At 34.2% G+C, this 24,495-nt stretch overlaps 1 long non-coding RNA gene across 1 annotated transcript in view; it reads right to left on the bottom strand.

The window, feature by feature from the left end:
• The window catches only part of LOC311621527, a 1,687,340-nt gene that overhangs the window by 547,191 nt on the left and 1,115,654 nt on the right, over window positions 1-24,495 (bottom strand). The window contains exon 2 of the long non-coding RNA XR_014794845.1: window positions 9,333-9,409. This is a non-coding gene — a long non-coding RNA (uncharacterized lncRNA). The remainder of the gene's footprint in view (window positions 1-9,332; window positions 9,410-24,495) is intronic.

Below are 24,495 nucleotides of genomic sequence, written 5' to 3'. Positions count from 1 at the left end.
ATGCCTAGCCACCGAGGTTTGAGAGTATGGGCCTAGCCAGTGGCCATGGACAATGGGGGGGGGGGGCAATATCAAAGGAGGGGTTTGGGATGGGAATGGGAAAATAAGGACAATTATGTGAGACCATAATCAATAAAAAAATAAATAAAAAGAATCCACATATAAGTGGGCCCACAAAAAAAAAATTTAAAAAAATGCCTAGCCACCGAACATTGCTATGGCAAACATCAGTATTCCAGGGTAAGGGCTGTTTTCCCTCCACAGAAACGACTAAGGCATAACAACCATGATCCATATGTAGAGTGCAAAATATATAACTTTTTCTTGGGAAATTAAAATATCAGTATCATCAATTCAAGGTAATAAATATCAAAAGAAGAATATTTTTATCATCATGAAGCAGTTAAATGCTCAATATTTTCTTTGTCAATTAATTCAGGTCTGAAGAACAGATTTGTTAGCGTGTGTGATGGATAACCCAATATTAAATTAGTCTTGTCTCTATTGATCACTGAATCATTTCCATCACTTCCTATACCATTATTATGTTTTCACTTTGTATTACAACACTTGATGGCAAGAGAGAGCAGGGTATCAAGTCATTTGTTTCCATTACAGTTAATAAGTTCAGTTTTAAAACTTCATGTTCAAAAGTTCACATTATTTTCTCTGGGTGCTTAAAAATGGAAATGTTTTATAACTAATTGTTTATTCATCTCTCAGTACTTTTGAAAGAACAAACTGACATTTGTTATTATAAATTATCCTCTGTTAAAAGCTGTTGTTGTTTGATAATATAGTTTCTTCTCCCTGAGAAACTAGCTATTTAACAGCCATTAGGTTTGTTTTTGTTTTCAGTGCAATTCCAAATGGCTAACTTCAGGCATTGTAACTCCTCCGCTGCACTAAACCTCCTGAATATAATTTCAATTAACTTCTCCAAAAATGTTAGGGTTGACACTGATTCACATATTGACTTGGGATTAAATGAGTCCACTTTCTTTTATCAGAAGGACATTTGTGGACACATCAGATGTTTCTAACTTTAGGTGAATACAATTGGCAGTGTGTTGTCAACGTGAAGGCAGATGGTGATTAGTTGGTAAGAAATAGTTTTCTTGAGTTTTGGTTTTGTGGTTTTGTTTTTTTTTAAGTTTTGCTATGATTTTCTAAGAGATTTCATGTTATAAAGTATGTGGATTATGTTTTTTTTCAAATATATTTTATTGATTTTTATAGAGAGGAAGGGAGAGAGATGGAGAGCTATAAATGTCCATGAGAGAGAAACATCGACCAGCTGCCTCTTGCACATCCCCTACCCAGGGATGTGCCTGCAACCAATGTACATGCCCTTGACCGGAATCGAACCTGGGACCCTTCAGTCCACAGACCAACGCTCTATCACTGAGCCAAACCGGTTTTGGCTGGAATATGTTTTAAGTTTTAAAGAAAAATAAGTTGATTAACCCACAACTATTATACCTAATTTGTTAACAAATTAGAAGATAATTCTTTGCCATGGATTAATTTTGGACAAAAGAAATCTCTCAAAGATGCTTAATTTAGCCATATTACTTCACGTGTGATCTTAATGTACGTATGTAATATTTACCTGACATTGATATAAAATAATAGATTCATCAAATATATATTGATTGGCATCTATCAGATGTCAAGGTCTGTCCTTAACACTTGGGGGGAAATTATGAACAATAAATAAGTCTCACTTCTCTCCACTTTGAACTTATTCCATAGGAGCAGGAATTTATTAAATTGGAGACATAATAATATCAGAAAGTGGCAAATGGCACAAATAATTGAAATGGGTAATATAGAGATACTGCAGGTGGGTAGTTCTTTAGAGTCATCAGAAAAGTTTCTTCAGAGGAAATATCTGATATCAGGATGGAGAAAGAGAGTGATGCTATTAGAAAGTCTTAAGCAGGGGTAACAGCAAGTGCAGTATTCCTATGTTAGAACAAGTCTGGCATGTTTTAGGGACAAACATACCTGTGTATGGGGATTATGAGAAAAGGAAACAGTGATGGAGAAATCAGATTTAAATCACAAAGAATTATGAAATCCTTTGAAGCTTAGTGGGAAGATATTTAGTGGATCAATTGCAGGGAACAATAGGGTAATTAAAAATGTTTAGATCACTCTGACTGGTTAGTTGAAAATAAATTTGGCGTAGTGAGGAGAAAAAAAGGAGCATGTTGCAGATGTCCACGTGAGAAATTATGAAGGATATTGAAAAACAAATGCAAGTAGAAATGGGAAGACAACTTCTGCAAACAAACGTTTAAAGAACGTTCAAAGAAATGGTACAGACAAGGGCAACAGAGACCACAAGGAAACTTAAGACAGAAATATCTATCTCTGTTTAAAATAATAGGATACACTGTAACAGGTTGTAGTAGTATGTCCATTTTTATTTTCCAATTGGCAGAGATAATGACATGGGAGAGAGAAATGAAGACCTGGAAAACACACAGTTGAAGGTTTACTCAACCCAAGTATCCATCCCTGTCTTCAGAGGTGTGGGGCATTCCTTTCATTTAAACAAGAGAGAAAGGAGGCTGTCAGTGTGAGTGCATGAACGCAGGATTCAAGGTGATTGTCACTAATGGCATGTGGAATGGTTGGCATTTGAAGACAGATTCTTGGCCCAATAATGTGCATATTTACTAAGAGGAGAAGCTTTCTCAACAGGTCATCAGCCAGGCAATTGTTCTCTGCCAGGGAAATGCTAGCTCTAGCTATTTGTAAAAAAAAAAAAAAAAAAAAAAAAGGGCTTTGAAGTATCCATGGGCAATTGTTGGGAGACAGGTTGCAGCAGATACAACAGGTGATTTTATCTTCAAAGGCTATTTTACAAACTCATCCCTGGCAGTATCTGCATGGCCTCCAATATTTTATTCCATTTTCTCAGATAGTGGATGGTGGTGGTTAGTATTCACTGAACTACCTTAAAGTCCTAGTCTGGTAATTCACTCATCCCAAGCATGGCAAGTAAACTTTAAGTATCTTTTCTGAAATAAGTAATAGAGAGGTAATAGGAAGAACAAATGCATATTCTATCTATATAAAATTCTAGTATGCAAATCGACTGAACAGCAGAGCAACCTACAGAATGACCAGTCGCTATGATGTGCACTGACCACCAAGGGGCAGGCGCTCAATGTAGGAGCTTCCCTAGGACTGAAGGCCCCCACCAGCAGTGATGGCAGGTGGTGGGGCAAGTGAGCAGGTAGTGCCAGGTCAACCAAGGCGGATGAATATGGATGTCCCCCAATTACTTCACTGGTTGCCTCACAGATCGACCATGAATTTGTGCACCTGGCCTCTAGTTTCTTCATAAATGTCTTCTATCAGGTCCACAGAGATGGTCAGAACTACTTAAACATTAGCAGGCAATATGTCTGAGTAATCAGAAGGAATAGGCTTTCTAATTACTCTGTTCTCGGTTATCCCTGTACCAGCTTCCTAAATAGTACATGAATTATAGGGTATCAGAAATTTAAGATACTTCAGATTCTTCATGGTATTTTATGAATGATCCTCATTGTGTCTGTAGGTAGAGAAGGTTTTGAGCCCTGTATGATTGAAAGCCAGTGTTGAGCTTTCAGACTGACCAGCTGGCACCAAAAATTTTCTTTTTCTGAATGGTACTATAGACCCCATAAGTAAATAATTCTTGCTTCATTCTCAGTTTTTCCAAACTCTATAATATCTACATATAAAGCACATAATCTGAAGTAGATACAGCCTCTAGAAGTAGCCTTTATTTACAAAATTTGTTTTCATTATGTAGACAAACCAATACATGTTGACTGTACCAAGTGAAGAAAGGGAAGATGAGAAGTTATAAGTGAGGTGATCATTAATTCCCAGTTGTTCTGGAATAGTCTTGGTCTTTGCCTATTGTTCTGGCATAGTTAATAATGTCTGGCATATACTCCAAATAACCCAAGTTTGATATATAGTCTAAGTAACTTGTCCTATGTCATATAGCTATATGTTAGCACAGCAGGTTTCAGGCTCACATGTAGCTTAAAACTATATTCCTTTTTCAACAACCTAATAAATATGCAATATTGATTTACTAAATTAACCTGCCTACTCACTAATTCTATAACTAGAAGATAAAAAGTTAAACTATATCAATTTCAATGTCAATTTCTTTTTTTAGACCTTTACCATCTCTACCTACCATATTAGCCATAACAAAACATTAATCAAAATAACTTTAGTCATTTTTGCTTATTGCGAAATTTTTCCTTTGAGAATATATCTCTAATAATTAATTTTAGATGATGAACTCTCAGTTCTTAATTTTGAATTAAGTCTCAATTCTATAAAACTAAATATGTGACAACATGTTTCAGTTAAGATATAATAGGGAAATAATATGCTATATTCAATGTAATATTATTTAATACCTACTGAAGTTAAAACTGATCTTCTATTTTTGGATATTAATTATTTCTATATTTTTATTAATAACTATAAACATTTTTTTGTCTCCTCTCTAAGGTAAATATTAGGGTGAGGGTTTATTTCCAAGGGTTTCTAGGTCTACTTGTTTTGTTAGTTTATATAATTTATGAGCAGGGAAATAAACATGTAGTTTTATGCATCAAAATAGAATTTTTATTTTTTTCTTTGTTAAGGTATTATATATGTGTCCTCATCACCTCATTGTCCCCCACACCCCCACTCCCGTGGTGTCTTTGTCCATTGGTTATGTTTATATGCATGCTTACAAGTCCTTTGGTTGATCTCTCCCCATTCCTCCGACCATCCCTTGCTTTCCCTCTGTGGTTTGATGCTGTTATTGATCTGTTTTTGTTCATCAGTTTATATTGTTCAATATATTCCACAAATGAGTGAGATCATGTGATATTTATCTTTCTCTGACTGGCTTATTCCGCTTTGCATAATGTTCTCCTTTATGCCCCTTTATAAATCATCAAAATAATAAACAAATTCAAATTCCACACATGGAAATAGCAAGAACTCTACAATAATAAATGATTGGAGTGAAGTTAGTATCACATCTATTAAATTCACAATTAAGTTGTGATATATTATCTGATACAACTTTCTGCATATCAGTTTATCCTAATTAACTTGGTTGAATTTGACAGGTATCAGCATCTCTTATCTTTGTGTCCTTGTTATATCCTGGCATATTCAATTTAGTCTTAGAACATAAAAAAATATTTCACCAAACTCTCTGGAGCACTAAAATGAGTCATAATCTCCTTCATTAGATACTTAGATGATAAAAATATGGAAATTTAACAAATTTTCTATTGAATATTTTTGCATAAGCAATCTAGTCAGTAACTTTCAAGAAAACAGATTTTTTATTGTTTTAGTATAATGCTTATATAGTTTTCTCCTAATTATCATGCAGTATATAAAGAAGAAAAGTACCATGATAAAATTCATTTCTCAGCATACCTTTGCATGAACTGTGTATAACTATAGTTTAAAACTGAAAAATAATCTTTAGTAGTAAATATATTTTAATATTTTATTCAATTATGTTTAAAAATAATGAAATGGATTAAATTAATTATTTAGACAATTTAAATTATATATTTTGTAGTCGGTAAACATGTTTTTAGTTATGTGGAAATTAACAAAGAAACCAAAACTCGGACTACACTTAAGAGTTGATCAAACTCTATTATTATTTTATCATTGTTATTATTTGTCTCAAAAATTTCTACACAATTTGCCGAAGCCGGTTTGGCTCAGTGGTAGAGGATCGGTCTGCGGCCTGAAAGGTCCCAGGTTCAATTCCGGTCAAGGGCATGTACATTGGTTGCGGGCACATCCCTGGTGGGGGGTATGCAAGAGGCAGTGGCGTTTCTAGCTCTCTATCTCTCTCCCTTCCTCCTCTCTGTGAAATATCAATAAAATATATTTTTTAAAAAAATTTCTTCACAATTTTAGTGAAAAACTCATTTAAAAATGAATTCTCAAAAAGAGTCCAGTTGAAATTCTTTTCAAGTGTTTCCCCCATAAGGTGCTTGATTAATATTTTTTCTTTTTCTTTGTTCAATTAACCAATTTTTGTACATGTGATCAAAATCTAAACATCAGGAAAATAAAATTACCAGATTTTGAGGGGCTTTTGAAAACTGTCATATTTGTGAAATTATAAATGACCTAGAGGTAGTAGCTTGCCAAGTTTTAATTGCTCCTGCTACCTCTCTGACTGCTACATTCATGGGATATGTGCTAAATGGATCAAATCATGATGTAGGAGTGGCACCGTTACTGATGGAATTAAGATGATAAAAGACTTTGGCCAAAAATTAGAATTAGACAATGGTCTTCAAAAATGTTGCTTTCTGATTTTTAATTGATAATTAGAAACATAATTGTTAACCAGGGTAATTTTTACTTACTCTGTTTCTAGACAGATTTTGTTTTGGTGACTCAACATTGAAGTTCAAAATTCGTAATAATTTTGCTTATAATTTAAACCTTACTGTAATCTATTCACTCATTCATTCAGTTGGATATCCCCTGAGGGCTCCTAGACTGTGAGAGGGTGCAGGCCCAGCTGAGTGCACCAATTTTGTGCACTGAGACTCTAGTTATAAATAAAACAAAACAAAACTACAGAAAATAACATTTTTGAGAGCATGCGGAGAAATTGGAATCTTGTGCACTGTTGACAGAAATGTAAAATAGTATAGCCACTGTGGAAAATGGTATAATGGTTCCTTAAAAAAAAAAAAAAAAAGTAAATTCACCATATTACCATGTGATCCAACAATTCTACTTCTGGGTATATAAGCAAAAGAATTGAAATCAGAGACTTGAATGGATATTTGCATATCCATATTCATAGCAGCATTATTCTCAAAAGTCAAAATCTAAAGAAGCAACCCAAGTATCCACTAATACCTGAATGGATAAAGAAAAATGCACTATATAACAAATGGAATATTATTCAGCCTTAAAAAGGAAGGACATTCTGACACATGCTGCAATTTGGATTAACCTTTGTAGACATAGTACTAAATAAAATAAGCTAGTCACAGAATATTTATTGTATGATAACATTTATTTTACATTTTAATGTATCTTTATTTGTTTTTTAGGTAGAGAGGAAAGGAGAGGGAGAGAGTGATAGAAACATCAATAAGAGAGACACATTGATCAGCTGCCTCCTGCATGCCCCCTATTCGGAATCGAGCCTGCAACCTGGGCATGTACCCTGATGGGCAATGGAACCCGGGACCTCTTGGTCCCTGGGATGATGCTCAATCCACTGTGAAACACCAGCCGTGCTTGCATGATAACATGTATATGAAGTAATTAGAATAACAAAATACAGAGACAGAAAGAATGGTGGTTGTCAGGGGCTTAGATCAGGAGGCAAAGGGGAGTTGATGTTTACTGGAAACAGAATTTAATTTGGGGAAGATGAAGTTCTAAAACTGATGGTAATGATTATGCAATAATATGAAAATACTAAATATCACAGAAATATACCCTTAAAATGGCTAAGGTGAATTTTATATAATAAATATTTTATCTCAATAAAATAAATAATTATTTTTCTTATTTATAGTAACCATAATTTAGAAAAGATTATGAATGAAAAATTAAAATTCACAATTAGCAACAACACATGAATAACTGAGAACAAACCTAACAAGAAATGTGGAAGCCAGAAGAGAGACACATTATTCTTAGGAGTTGGTTCCAGCCAATGCATACATAAAGGAAAATAAAATGTTTACTGAAGACGAAAAATAAGATGTAAATAAGAAGAGCAGTAAATCATTTACATATAGAATGACTCAAAATGGCAATTTCCCCCCCAAAATAAAATTCACCAAAACCTTTCTTAAGGAAGATCACACTTGTAATGTCCCATCCATTTACAGTCTCTATTTTGCAGTCCTGGATCTCTATAAGGTCTTTCTATGACTCCTCCTGGTTCAGAGACATAAAAACAACAACAGCAATAGCAAAATTATCTGACCACACCTATCCCTCCCTACTTCTGCAAGCCCAATATCAGACAAAATCTCCCTGGAAATTAATGAAGGAATTCATGAAAAAGACATTCTAATGCAACTTAAGTAGTATCTAAATATGATGGGCATTATCTCCTGCTCTTTATTTAAAGGTAGGAAGCTTTATTATCTGAAGGTATAGGACTCTTCAGAGTAAACATGGGTAGTTCACTGGGCATTTAACATTTATTGACAAACACATGGAACAAACATTGAGTGACTTTTGTAAATGGCCAAGTATTATGATAGACTTTATTATTTTCTCCAGGGAGAAAAAAAAAGGGGGGGGGTGTCTATATTGAAATTAGAACTTCATTTTTGTCTCATTTGGCTAAAACAATAAAACCCACATAGGAAGACATATCAATTAACCACAAGTAAAGAGACTTCCTTAATTTTAAGCGTTAGTTTTCTTACAGTACTCTTGGAAACTATCTTCTAGTGTGCTGTGCAACCTTAACTTAAGAAAAATGCCAATAATATATTGTTCTACCTCTTACAGAATGTAGGTGAAATTACTATTTGCCAATACCAGATGTCTTAAGAAGCTCTTAGGATTTTTCACAATAATGTTATTAATGGGGTGAGTCCCACTTTGATTTATCAGCAGAGAGTGGACTCAACTGAAAGTTTGAAATTAAAGCCTTTATAAACACTTTTCTAATTCTCTGCTTTGATTTGGTCTTTGATGCTGTTATTGTAAATTGAGCAACTCGTTATGCAGCTTTGATGTTTTCTATTCTAACTTTGGGTATCCAGAAGCAGTGTTTCCTCAGCCTGGAATTCTGTTTTGTTAACTGTCAGTGCTCTTGTTCCAGCATTTAGAAGGGGTCAGTAATCTGGAGAAAGGCTGTGTGTATGTTAAATAGGAGTCCAGAGAGGAAATATAATTTTGAAAGGCGTTGGAAGTTTGAAGAGCCTAGCTGAAGGAGCTAAGTTCTAAGTTCTCCTTATTCAGGACCCCTTGTTTTTTATTAACAATTTGTCCTAAGGCAAGGAGGAGATAATACACTTCAAAGGGTTTTCTATAGAAGCATTGTCTGGTTGGGGAATAGCCTATGGCTGTTCAGGTGTTTGGCCAGTAGGAGGCAATAACAACATGTAGATTAAGATGCCCTGAGCTGTCTGGTAGTAAACAAATGAACCTTTTCAGGTTTGGAGAATTGCCTTTCAGCCATTCCAACATATGTGGCTCAACCCTTGTTGAGTCCTCAAGTTCCATCAACCTTTTGATGAAACTCTTGCAATTATGGCATGTTGGAATTGGTCCTGGCAGTTAACTATTCCTACAGCTCTTTTTTTTTTTTTTTTTTTTTTTTTTTTTTTTTTTTTTTTTTTTTTTTTTTTTTTATCATTCACTAATTAGCCTAATAAATAGGCTTTCCTTTGTCAATCAAATTTCTGATTTTTGTTTCTTATTAGAATTTAAGCTCTATGAGAGCAGGAACTTTTTAAAATGTCCATGATAACCTTTAGTGACTGCCTAGAATAATGTTTGGCACAAAATATGTGCTCAACATTTGGTGAATGGATGAATCATCTGAGCTACATTTTTAAGTGTGAAGTTAAAATCTAAATTTCACATATGGTTTATAAAATAATTAAAAAAACATTGATGCATTTGCATTTTTCAATAAATATTGATTAGGTAAATGAAACATTACAAATGATATTTACTGTGAAGATTGAGAAAGGACTCTTGACAATAATTTGTGATGATGTTCCATAGCCAAGATTCTAAAAATAGCCTAAAAATACTGTTCAGGATATCATCCCAGATCCTCAAATATCTCTATTTTTTTAAATAGCGCATTTTTATTTTAAGCTTTAAATTATATGTTACAACCACCAGATAAAAGATGCAAGTCTAAATCTGTGCAACATGAAATACTAGATCCAACTTTAACACATTAGTATATATAAAAAAGATTAGATTTTTTTTTGTTGCTAATGAAAGTATTATGGAATTAAAATGTAAGTAGGCATTTTTATTTTCAGTTATTTCTACTTAAGATTTCCAATTTAAAATATAATCCCTTATACTATATACAGTTATAAAAAGTAATATGCTTATACCTTCATTTAATGAAATAGAAATAGTGATGGTGGTTTGGCAATGAGATTTTCTTACGCCCAGCTCACTTTTATTACCTGCTTGGCAAATGACCATAGGATTGAGTTCTGAGCCCAAAAGTTAAAACCCTTACTAAGAAGGGAATTATTTCCTGTTCTACATTTTTCAAGATCTCTTCATTTTCCATGGAGTCACTAAATAAATGAATATATAACCACGAGAAAAGTGCTTGCAGCTCCCCTCAGCACTTTAGCTTGATAGAGTTTAATAAAAACCAAACCAAAACACAACATACTCCTTGTGGCTATTTCTTCAGTTTCAGATGTAGTACCTTTGAGATGATTATTATAGAAGGATTTGATTGTGTTCTAAGACTGGTACTTTAATGCTCATTTTTACATGTTTTTATTTATTTTAGAGAGAGAGGAATGGAGAGGGAGAGATAGAAACATGGATTGACTGCCTTCTGCAGGCCCCCCACTAGGGTTTGGGCCTACAACACCAAGCTTGTGCCCTGACCAGGAATCAAATCCAGTGAACTCAGTGCATGGGAAGATGCTCAACCAACTGAACACACAGGCCGAGCTTAATACTCATTTTTAATAATTGATTCAACCATGCAGAAAATCAACAACAACAAAGACAGACTTGACGAATATTGTACCAATATTGTAGATGAAATGGATCTAACAGACATATACAGAACATTGTAACCAACAGCATTAGGAAACGCATTTTGAGGATAGTTCAAATCACCTGTCAGCCAACAAAGTTTAAACAAATTTAATAAGATTGAAGTCAGAGCTACTATTTTTTTCTTACTACAGTGAAATAAAATCAATAGCAGAAGGAAAACTGGAAAATTCACAAATATGTGGAAATTTAAACAGTATTGTTTTGAACAACCAAGGGGTCAAAGAAGAAATGAAAAAGGAAATTACAAAATATATTGAGACAAAACTACATTGTATCAAAATTTATGGCAGTATTTCATCTTTTCCTATGGCTGAGTAATATCCCTTTGTATGTATGTGTCATATATTCTCTATATAATCATTCATCAAGGGACACTTTTGTTGTTTCTCTGTCTTGGTCATCATCTGACACATTTTTAAAATGAACTTATTATAAAAACTAGCATGGGAGTCACTGAGATCCAATTCTCCATAATGTTCTCAGTTTAAAATTATTTTTGAATATAAGTCCTCATTAACCATTCAGATCTCACATACAGCAAAAGAAGAGATTACACTGAAAGGAAATCTGTATAAAACATTTGGACTTATACTATAATTAATGACTACATTTTTCTTTTTTAGTTGGGTAAAAGCAAACTTAAAAGCCTTTAAATGTCACAGATATTGTTAAGGAGACTAATTGTGAGTGTAATGAATATGGTAGAGAAAAATTCATATTCCAATACAAGGGGAAACTGAAGACAATTGCCTTTTAGTTTTAGAGGAAACCCAGAACTAGGAAACATTGACAAAAGCATTAAGGATCTGAATATATAAATATTGTCCTGTATATGAAAATGAGCTTATTCTCCTAGTATTTTTTATGTGGCATCTATATTTCATTTCATTTTGATACATCCAGTACTTAAACCTAGCTCTTCCAAGCTGATTCACAGGCACAGAGATTAAATTTATTTTTATGACTTAAAAGCTCCAGCTATCTGCTTCTGATGATAGATATGAATGTCCCTCATTCAAGTAATTAACCAAATGAAAACTTCATTCTATGTCATTAATGGATCTTCTACACTAAAATGAAAATAAAATTAATTATTTGATTAAATAAGTGAATGCTTAGGTAGTCTTAAACAGTAACTAAAAAGACATGGTAATTTCTAGTACAACTTAATTGTACTTTTTCTTACAATTCACACATTTTTTTTTTTTGTGAAGCAGCAAGATACATCAATAACTATAATCTCAAAAATGATAAAAAAAAAATAACCCACAACATTCAGGAATTTTATAATAGACGAATGATCAGAAATGGAAGAAATGCTTCCTAAAAAAAAGATTCATTGGTAATCCATCAGATGCTTCTAAAGGGAAGATGCTAACTTTTCCAAGATACATCAATCTTGTAGAAGAATAAAATGTCTTACTGAAGCTGTCAGGTGTGTGTGTGTGTGTGTGTGTGTGTGTGTGAGAGAGAGAGAGAGAGAGAGAGAGAGGGAGAGAGAGAGAGAGAGAGAGAGAGAGAGAGAGAGAGAGAGAGAGAGAGAGAGAGAGAGAGAGAGAACTGCTTCCTAAGGTGACATGCTGCCCAATGCCTGATTCAGAGTTACCACTTCACAGGTTATTAATCATTTGTTTGCCAGGGTCTAACAAAACGCCATAATGAGTCACTTCACTTTAAAATCAAACTTCATCATGCTTTTCAAAGATTGTGCATGTGTGTGCAGTGTGTGTACATGATTTTGACATGTGTAAGTGTATTGGTTAGCAGCTTTCTTGGTTCATTTGCTCAAACACCACCTATAAATCCTTCATTGATGACAATAGCATCAGTGACAGCAGCATAATAATGGCCAACATCACAACTCTCTGTGAGCCCAGTGCTGGGCTAAAATATAGTCTGTTTTAACTAATTTCCAACATTTTTTTCTAATTAAGGAGAATATTGTCTGAATTAATTTTTGTAGTAAGGAAAACTTATGCTCATTCATTCATTTATCAAGTAGTCATTGAATGCTCTGTATTAAGCACTGGCATACAAAAAGGAACAAAAGACTCAAATACGCCTACTTTTGTATTGTTTACATTCTACTGTGAAGAGGCATATGATAAGCATAATAAAGATGACTAATTTATATAGTAAATTAGAAGGTGATTAGGGCTGTGAAAAATATGAAACAGATAAGAGGGGATAGCAGTGAAGATGGGGTTACAGTTTTACGCAGTATAGTTGGTCTGGTTTCAAAGATAATGTGACTTTTGAGAAAAAGTTTAATGAGGTAAGGAAGAACATCATCCTAGACAGATGAATGCTGGACATAAAAAAGCTTTAAGGTGGGAACTTGCCTGATATTTAAAGGCCATCTTAGAACTCATTGTATTTGAAATGGAATGAACATGGAGAGAGTAATAGGTCAGAGATGAAAGGAATAAGGAAATGTGTAGCCTCATGTGACCTTTGAGTAGAGAGCTGATATGAAGTTGTCTATGTGTTTTTTAAAGGATCATACTGGTTATTGTGCAGAGAACATGCTATATGTAGGCAAAGGTGGAGGCAGATTGATTTATGAAGCAGCTATAACAATAATTCCGGGGGAAAAGAAACGATGACGATCTAGTTTAGAGAAATGAAAATTGTCCTGTCAACAGTAAGTGAATTTGAACCCCTGACTACCTTACTTCAAATGTGCACCTCTGTTCCCTGTGTTTGTTCAGCATGGTTATAACTCAAGCCTTGGGGTACTGAGTGCCAGTGTCTTCCTTGGTGATATGAAGGACATCAGAGTCTGTATCTTGCGATCAAGTGTTAGGGATAAAAGAATTGTCTTTGGTTTTGACAGACTGAATAGTGAAGGCCATATTGTGTTATTAAATTTTTAATATTTCCTTTTATTGGTCTGGATAGCTCCATATGGAGCGAGGACAATAAGCACTACTATTGTAGTGACAGAAAGAAAGCAAGGGGCAAAACGATGCCTTGCTCCTGAGAAAAAGAAATCAACGAAGTTTCCAATGATTTTAAAGCATTGTTTTAGCATTGGAGAGCAATTCTTTCATAAAGGTTACAGAATTCTGAATTCTTGTTTTGTGGAACAGGGAAACATGGCAGTTACTTAATTCATTTTTCTTTTTTGAGAAAGTGGATACCATTTTGGCACTGCAGGCGAAATTTCAAATCAATAGACTTAAAGTGAGTATCTAGATAATTCTAGAGAGAATTTAGAAAATGGAATTGGGTACCATAGAAACACTGAAAAAGATATCCTGATAAAGTAGAGCAAAACTAGGTAAACAGAATAAAATATATATTCTTTTAGTTATTTACAGAGTAGACATTAATTAATATATTACATGCATTAAAATCTTCCTATATGAACTTGTTAATCTACCCTCATGTTGTTGTCTAAAAATAAAAGCTGAATATTTTCAATTAATTGTATATTTCATAGAGCTATTAGAATTGTCTTGCATAAAATCACTGTAATTGTGAATTTACCATGAGAACATATATGTCACATGAAAAGCAAAATAATGCTTTCCTGATTCAGATGATGATTAAGCCACACATGTCCTGCTTTAGACAGAAAAGAGGGTATATCTATGCTTGTGCACTGTGGTGATCTAAGTACAATAGAACTCAGCACATTGAAGCTGGAGACGATGGGATGCAATTTCCTGTGTTCAAAAGGCAGAGTGATTTAAATCCACCAAGGGTACACACACACACATCATGCTAGAATCCCATTCCATTCAACACCCACTAAAGTTTTCTTTTATATATATATAAAAGAAATTGATTTTTTTACAGAGAGGAAGGGAGAGAGATAGAGAGCTAGAAACGTCAATGAGAGAGAAACATTGATCAGCTGCCTCTTGCACACCCCCTACTGGGGATGTGCCCGCCACCAATGTACATGCCCTTGACTAGAATCGAACCTGGGACCTTTCAGTCCACAGACCAATGCTCTACCACTGAGCCAAACTGGTTTCGGCAACACCCACTAAAATTTTCTTGAAACTCTATCTTCTTCTATTACTCTGTTTACTCCCCCTTCCTTGTGTGTGTGTGTGCAATTCTTGAGGTCATGTTCTGCCCTTAATTTGTAAGCCTCTCATGATCAAAATAACAAAGGCTTAAAACAAGTTCACCTCTCCACAGTGGTGGAAAACAGGTGTCAGGTTCCCCAATATGAAGTAATTTTTAAATAATAATTTCAGCAATCTAATTTTTTGTTATTTTCTTCTTTATTAAATTAATTGGAGGTGGCATTGGATAATAAAATCACATAGGTTTCAAGTGTACAATTCTGCAATATGTAATCTGTATATCTTATTGTCTGTTCACCACCCAAAGTCAAGTTCCTTTCTATTACCACGTATTTGGCCTCCCTTAACTGCCTTCCCCCTCACCTTCCTTTCCCTCTGGTGTTAACAACCATATGTTGCCTGTGGCTATGAGTTTTTGCTTGTTTGTCTGATTTGTTCATTTGTTGTTTTCAGTTTTATATATAACACATTAGTGAAATCATAAGGTACTTTAACTTTTCTGTATGACTTATTTCACTTGGCGCGACTAGTCTCAAGATCCATATATATTGTCACAAGCGGCAGTATGTCATCCTTTCTGATGGCTGAGTAGTATTCCATTGTGTGTGTGTGTGTGTGTGTGTGTGTGTAATATATATATATATATATATATATATATATATATATATATATATATATATTACATCTTCTTTATGCAGTCATGTATCTAAGCAAAGAAGTTGCTGGGACATATGGAAACTATATTCTTAAATTTTTTGAGGAACTCCCATACTGTTCTCCATAATGGCTGAACCTGTTTACATTCTCACCAGCGGTAAATGAGAGTTGTGGGACCCCCTTTCACGTTCCATGTGGTTCAGGGTTCCTGTTCAGGGTTTGGGTTCCAGAGAAGGCCACACACAAATGAAAAGAGACTAGATAAGTATTAATTTGGTGATATTGGGTGCCAGGCAGGAGCCCATTCTAGTGGGAGGTCTACACACTGCTCTGGCCCTGCTATCCCTTTATTGAGGCTATGGGAAACACCCATAGCCCTTAGGCAGGAAATAACAGAAATTTACATAAGACAAAGGGAGGTGGAGGCTGCTTCTGCTAACAATGCCTCAACTAAATGCTGAGTGGTTAGAGCAATTAAGGTTATTGACCAGCTTTCCTGGCTTGCTGTCTACATCTCTCTTTTAGTGAAATAGTGATTGGTTCCTGGCAGAGTTCCTTTTCCTTCTCAACCTCCCTAACACTTATTACTTGTCTTATTAGAATAGCTAGCTATTCTAACAGGTGTGTGTGATATCTCATTGTAGCTTTAATTTATATTTCACTAATAACTAATGAAGTTGAGCATCTTTTCATATATGTGTTGGCCATTTTTATGTCTTCTTAAAAAGCATGACTCTGGTTTTTCTATTATTGTGATAATATATGCTAAACCTTATTTTATTTCATTAATTTATGTTATACTCTCTTCCTCTTGTATCCACCTTTGAAATGTGGAGAAGTATCTGTTCAGGTGCTCTGCCCATTTAAAAAAAAATGTTTTTATTTATTTCAGAGAGAGGAAGGGATCGAGAGAGATAAAAGGATGAGAGAATATCATACATAGGCTGCCTCCTGCATACCCCCTACTGAGGATTGAGCTTACAACTTTCAGGCATGTGCCCTGACAAGGATTTGAATGGGGACCTCCTGATTCATGGGTCCACACTCAACCACTAAGACACACCAGCTAGGCTATTTTTTTTAAATTGGATTGTTTGTTTTCTTTGGTGTTGAGTTATATATGTACTTCATATACTTTTAAAATTAAGCTTAGATTGAAAGTGTTGTTTGCAAATATATTCTTCCATTTGTTTGTTTGTCTCCTTGTTTTGTTGATCATTTCTTTTGCCATGCAGAATTTTTTAGTTTGATATAGTTTGATATAGAACCTTATTCATTTATTTTTGTTATCACTTTCCTTACCTTTGAGGTCAAATTAATAAAATCCTCTTAGAGACCAATGTTTGTAAGTTTATTACCTGTTTTCATCTATGTAATTTATTATTTCAAGTCTTATGTTTAGGATCCATTTTGTGTTTATTTTTGTGTAAAAGGACAAATAGTCTAGTTTCATTCCTTTGCATTTGGCTTTCCAATATTCTCAGAACCATTGTTGAAGAGGCTTTCTTTTCTACATTGTGTGATTCTGATTTCTTTTTTGAAAGTTACTCCCTCTTCCTTTTACAGACAAATTCATTAGAAGAAAGATTACCTCCTGTCCTCACTTCCTCATTATCAGTCACTACTCTAAACTCATTGCAATTTTACTTCATCTATCAAGAGTCTGTTAGAATTTGTCTCCTTAAATCTCTAGGATTCTTCTAACTACAAAGTCAATGAATACTTTCGTCTTGAATTTACTTAATTTCTCCTAGCATCTTTCTCCACTGGATATTCCCCACTTCTTGAAAAGCCTGATTCTCCTATTGTTATTGTAACATATTCTAAATATCATTTTATTTTATGTTACACTCTCTTTCTCTTATATCCACCTTTTAAATGTTGTTTCTCAGAAATTCATGAAGTTCCTTCTCTATGTATTTATATGTCCATCTGATAGGACCATACCCATTTGCCTTTCTTCACTTATTACTAAACACCAGGAAATCCAAATGTGAATAAATAGCCTGAAGTCTGTTCTCTCCTGAGAACCAATAGTAATGAGTACTTATCAATTGTACCATCACTGTAAACACAGCTTTTCTAATAATAAATTTATCCATCATCTGTAATGGATCCTCCTCCCAGTACTCTGTACCATAGTGGACAGAAGCCCCCAGAACAACTTTCCAACTAACCAAACTGAAAGCCTATCCTTCTGTTGACCCTGGTACCTCGTCAAATCACGAAGTTTGGTAGGTATCAGGTAGGTGCTAGCTACTCACCCTTCATTCCGCCCATCTCTCTGTCACTGTTTTCTTCACTCTCTCATATTTTCTCTGAAAACTATCGAATAGGCTCATCATTTTGAACCTGAATTTTCTCTATCTTCAATAGTTTGAATAACTTTTGTGCTTGTTTTAGAGACAGAAAAATTGAGAGAGAAGAGAAGGTGGGGAGGCATAGTAGTTTCATTTCTGAGATATGAGGTTACCAATAATCATTATATGAATAAGTTTTAAAATTTCAGAAAAAATGCTAAGGAGTTTCTAACCAGAAAAACTCCATTCCTGCACAGGAAGTTGAAGGGCAGAGGTTTTCCATATCTTAAGTAACCATATTGAGAAGCTCTTCAAATTCCAGCAGCAAATGTGTACCCTTGGGAGGCACTTATTTCATGGAATGAATATATTGTTAAGGCCCTTGGAATTGGTTCTTGAGGGTCATAAGGTCCCCAAAGAGCATGTATTAAAAAGTGATGTTTAACCACCAGGTTTATGTTTGCTAGGCTGTATATGCCAGTTAGAAGTGAAAACTGAATTGTTTATGAGAATGCAGAAAAAAAAATAGCAACTCTTTAAGTGAATAAAGAAGGAAAATGTAAATCATGTAGAAGAAAAAAGAAACTTTGCTGGTAGAACAGATATTCTTAATTGGATATGTCATGAAATGTTTTCTGATACAAGTATAATATGAATCTTTTCCCCCTAGTCATCCCTCTTCTTCTCCTCCAAAAAAAAAATATTAACTGTTGGCATAATACAAACATTGGTTTCTACTTATGGGTTCTAATCATATCCAGTTAGTGCTATGTGTTCTTCAGGTATAGGAGAATTTCCTGTGCCATATATGTAATGGCAGCATGTAACCTATCTTTCTCTACTCTCAATCCATACTCCTTGATTTTCTGTTTTAATTACTGTCAACTAATGTGCACTTGTTAATTCCTCCATATAATATATGTTCCTTAGAGGACAGTGGCCAACCAAACTCTACATCTGTATCACTCTCTCTACAACCTCCCTTCTCTCCAGAATATAAAACAATGTTCTAAATATGGTACACCAGCAATTTATAGAATAACAATTTTAAAAGGTGCCCCCCCCCCCCAAAAAAAAAAAAACACAAAAACCTCGCAAGTATCCCGACTTTTAAATTCTGCCCTCTCTTTCTACTAATTCTGTTTCTATTACCCATCGGACAAATAAACAGAGAAACTTTAAATAACCTGTTTTTCTGCTTAAGCAATCAAGCCGCCTGAAATCAAATACTGTTGGCTTACTATTGGGGATTCTTGCACAGTTTGATTTATAAGAATGAATTTTTCTGGGAGCTGTGTTAAAGCCTTACCAACAAGTATTTCTACATTTCCTTTCTTCTGAATATGACTCTTTTAGTGAATTGGCTCTTTTACCTGCTGCATCACTATATTGTTGCTTTTAAAGATAGAGCATAATTTGCTTATAAAACATTTTGAAATATTCTACAATTGTTATTTTGTATTCTGAAGTTGCTAACTACTATGATAGCTACAAAAATTGTATTCTCAAAAATATTTTAAGTAATTATCCCAGTATATGTAGGTAAGGGCTGGAGACCAAAAAGTATATCAATGATGTTATAAATTGTTTCTTTATAAATATCCATACCAAAATGCATCTTGAGATGATTATTTAATCATAAAATATTATGTTGTTGGGTATAAATATTTACTATTAATTCTTTGATTTTTATTAAAGAAATTCCATTCTGTACAGAACAGCATATTTAATATACAGAAGTATTCTGTTCTTATAGTTCTATTACAATCATTGTTATATGTTAAGGTTTATTTGAAGTCCAGATCAATACATGAACACTACATAAAGTGCATAGCTTTTTCTTACAGCATAAACATCATGAAGCACTAATGGATAATTATTATGTTTCTTCATATCTTGGAAATGTTTACTGTTGCCGTAAATCCCAGTGACTTATAGTTCTTTTATACACATAGAAAAGATAATGGTTAGAGTCCCACTATCTGAATTTCAACTTTTAACTCTCTCTCTAAAATTAAAAGTTAGCTTCCAAAGCTTTTAGAAAACTTCTGCCCTTTTCAAACTGCATTTCTACTAGCAGTACATCAATCTTATTGATTTATTCATAGTAAATGTTACTGGCTCATTCTTTCCGTGTAAAGGTGAGGAAAGCTACATTACTCCTTCCTAAACTCTGGCAATCCTCTCAAATGGAACTTGGCTAACCAGTGAAAACTTATTCTTTCAATTCAGGAAAATGGGCAGCCTGCAGAGGGACAGTGGGCTCTTAGTGCCAAGTAAGATAGGCCATAAATTCTAGTTTATCAGCAATATCAAATGTGAAATGTTTTCACATTCCAGGAACTATTGCTTCCAGAAAGTGATAGAGCCTCTCCAGTAATAAAAGCATTGATCTTGAACTGAACTCTGATGTATGATGTAAATCGTATGAACCTTTTGGAGAAATCCATTTCTGAGTCTCAAAGTCCTTCAGTTTAATATACGTAAATGCATATCAAAAGAAATGAGTGAAGCAACTTAGTTCTACTACCCCAAATGCTGTTACAAAGAGAGAAAAATGACCTCTGTTGATTATACTGAAATATATAATCTCCCCTATATATACTTATTCATTCATGTTATTACTTTTAACCTTGCTTTTACATTGTATATTTTATTATATCTGTGCCATTTTATAATGAACTAAAAGACTATCACCTAAAGGTTTATAAAGTAGAGAAAACCTTGTATAATATTTGTTTTTGACCAACAACCAAATAAAATAACCATAGGTAAGTTCTCTCCCTTTTATTATCTTCATTTTTTATCTATTAAAAAAAATTGGATAGGAACCACATTGCCTTGCCTTTCCTAATTCTAAGAAAGAGTGAAGGTGATTTGATCTAAATGGTTTGATTCTCAGTACTGATTATCCAATTCAATATATAGAAAGCTAACAGACAAACTTATATTATGAGAAAACAATGATGGTTATTCTTTTCTCAAAAGCAAAGATGACTAAAAGATTATGTAATGTTATTGTCTGGACCTGACCCAATCAGTCAGTCATGTGACAGTGGGTCTGGTGTGTAGTGAAGGGAGTTCTAAATTAATTTTTATGTCTCACTGTTATAAACATAAATTTCCATGGAACATCTAATATTTAAGACAAGCATTTATAAGAAGTTAAGATAAAAAGCCTATATGCTAACATGGGAAACAGAGACAATGTTGAGAGATAAGGAAAATATATTTAATGGAGAAAAATATGATCTTCTAAGGAAAAAAAATGGGAAGAAAATGAAGGTAGGAAGAAAAAGGTTAAAAAAAGGAAATTCAGTAATAAAAAGGAAAAAAAATAATTTACAGCATAACTTTCATTTTAGAAACATAAATTTGGCATAAAAGAGTACATTTTACAGGAAATGTAACCAATATATTAAAATTAGGAAATATAATTTTTTTATTTTTAATATCATTACATAATATATAAATCTGTAATCCAAGTCCAGAGTTGTTCAACTGAACTAATTTAGGTTCTCAGTTATAATCCCCATATTAATGTGTACAGTATCAATAACAACAATAGCTGAGCATTTTTTGTTTAATTTTTAAATCTAAAGATTTCCACTAACTTTATCCTACATCCAATCACGGTTCCCTGTTCTCAGAAAAGGAAGGTAGATTGAAGCCCTTCGTGGCTGTGCACTGCTCACCCATGTGTTCTGTTAACACACGGCAGGGGTCCTGGCCCCTGAAGTGTGAGGGGCATTTCGCATGTGTTCAGGTTTACATCGTCAAAGGAATACAAGATAACTTCTATACATTTTACTTGATATCAATGTTGGCAAATGTTTGTTTGATCTGATACAGAGAGTGGTACCAAGCACGGTGCCCTGTCACAACTGAAGGTTTATAACACTTTACTTAATTATGCAGAGTTCAATTTATACAATAAGTTATTATACAAAGATTGTTGGCATATACTTTTACTTATGAATATAGTTCATCATTGCTAGAATGGATAATATTGTTTATCAGTATTCTCTATCCGTGAATATTACACTTCTAAGACCATCAGAAAACACAGATATTTACATTATGATTCACAATAGTAGCAAACTTGCAGTTATGAAGTAGCAATGAAAATAATTTTATGGTAGAGGGTCACCACTACATGAGGAACTGTATTATAGGGTTGCAGCATTAGAAAGGTTGAGAATCACTGTTTTAAAGGAATGCTCTATCAGAAAGTTGATTTCTTTAAACTTATATATTGATGAGATGATATGTAAACCTATTTTTAAAACTATCACTATGAAGTCAGGAAAAAGAAAAAGGATGGGATACCCCTTTCTTCTAGGCCAGTTTTCTTCATTATGGATACTTCTTATCTGGTCTAGTTTTCTCCTTTATATATGGAGTGCGAATCTCATGAAAATAATATACTATATCAATATTTTGTACTTCTTTTTATGTGAATGATACAGGATTAAGAGTAAGCTATAAAATATTTTATAATCCCATTCATCTTTAACTGTGCTTCCGCAATATTTGTTTATAAACTTTTTCATTTGTTTCTCAATTTTATATTCACTTATCATGATGCAACAGGTGACTCAACACATCTATTGAGAAATCAAAGCTATCTGAAGTGATGTGTGTCCTCATTGTCTATTTTCCTAGCACCCGCTTTCTACCCTCTAGCCTCAGGCCAAAAGGCATTTGCACTACAGCTCAAAGGCAATTTCTTCATGTATTTTTTTAAATTATAGTCCAACCTGAGACTTCTATACTTTGGTTCTTCTTATCCTTTGTAAGTTTTAATTTCATCAAATGGATGAACAATCAGTATAGAAATAATCCTGAGGCTGCCATTTTGTCCTCAAACTACATCTCTACTTTTAAAATGAATACTATCAAATAAATAATATCTTAAAATATTTATTCCTTATTCTTGCCTTAATTCCCCATTTTCCAAACTCCTTATGCTCAACCAGCAAAAATATCAGGGATTCATAGGTCATAAAGCTAATAGTTTCCAAGCCCACATTTTCCTTGAAGCCGGTTTCCTTCTCTGCCTTATTAAAACTCTGAGTTCTTCCTGTCTTGTTTTTCAGTTCTCATCTGTACTTTCTTCACTCATAAATTAATGTGATGAATCCAATTGTCAATGGCTACTTGCATATGGACGTCTTTTCTTATTTTAATACATCTATATCTAAACTCATCATCATAAAATGAAGTCCTTACACTTGCTTTCCTGTGTCAACTAATTACATAACTAAATCATTTATAAAAGCAAAAGATACAAAATTGTATATGTGGTATGATTCCATTTATAATTCTAGAAAAGAAAAAAAATCCATGATGATAAATTTCTGTGGAGGGAGAAGCTATTGATTGAAAACAGCACATGGTAACTTTCTAAGGTGATGAAAATATTTTGTGTTAACAGTATATAAATCCTCAAAACTCACTGAATTTCACATTTAAGTGTGGCTCATTTCTTCTAATGAAATTTTATATAAAAAACAAATATTAAACTCTAGTTAGCTTGTTTGCCCTTTTTTTTTTTTTAAGTGAATATAGCCCATAATGCTGCTGAGTCAGAAAAAGTGAGATGTAAACTTGTTCATCCTAAAATGACAGATGTTAAAGGAATGCTCTAAGAATCCTGGAGATATTTTAGAAGGACATAGAGACAGCCAAATACATACAGAGAATGCAAGGGAGAAAGAGAATATTAACATAAAAAAAAAGAGGGGGAAACACTGTCAACAACTGATGAATGTAAGGCCTAAAGAAAACACAGAACTATATTTTTTCAACTTTCTGTAAATGAGAGATTAAAACAAAATGAAGTGTAACAAAATATTCCAATAGATGTCTTAGAAAGGATCGAAAACAGTGGAATTGTCTGCCCAGTGCTTCTGAACCCTCCCGAGGAATGAATGCCTCTTCCCTCCCTCCCTGGCACAACTTGTCTCCATGATGTCACCTAAAAAGCTTTCTTCTCCGTGAGCTTTACCTGACCACCATACACCTGACTGGGTGGACCCCTCAGGTATAATTGGTAAATGCTTTCTTACATTGCTCTTACTTATGTTTTCAAAGTTCTAAAGCCTGTGCTGGGGGAGACCAGCAGACCCTGAACAAAGGATGAATGATTACGCTAACACAGGTTTCTGTGAATGAGAGGGCTAAGTAAGGCACTACTTGGCTATCACCGCCAAGCCAAGGAGCCCTGTTCGCCTGCCCCTTTGGCTTTTATTGTCATAACAGCTTGAACTAAAGTTAACCTCTACTTACAATCAGCAAGGTAAGCATCCTTGAGAAAGCACATGCTCCTACAAGGCCGGGTCTAAAGACCAAACAGAGAGATTCCAGTAAAACATCCGGAGGGATTGGGCTTGTTTGGAAAAGTCAAGGTAGGGGCCGTTGCCTTCAGCAAGGTTCCCTCAGAGGCCCCCAATCTTTCAGAAAATCCTCTTTATAGACCTTCCAACCAAGTCCCATGCTTCCCCACAGCCCTGCCCTAGCCAGTTATCTCAGTGGGTAGAGCATCGGCCTGTGGACTTAAGGGGCCTGGGTTTGATTCCAGTCAAGGACCCATACCTCAGTTGCAGGCTCCTCCTGGGACCCTCATGCAGGAGGTAACCAATCTATGTGTTTCCCTCGCATCAATATTTCCC

Source organism: Pipistrellus hanaki, assembly GCF_964339955.1.
Source record: "Pipistrellus hanaki genome assembly, chromosome: 4".
Lineage (NCBI taxonomy): Eukaryota > Metazoa > Chordata > Mammalia > Chiroptera > Vespertilionidae > Pipistrellus > Pipistrellus hanaki.
The sequence above is the reverse complement of the archived record's forward strand: the minus strand, read 5'-3'. Positions and strand labels throughout refer to the sequence as shown.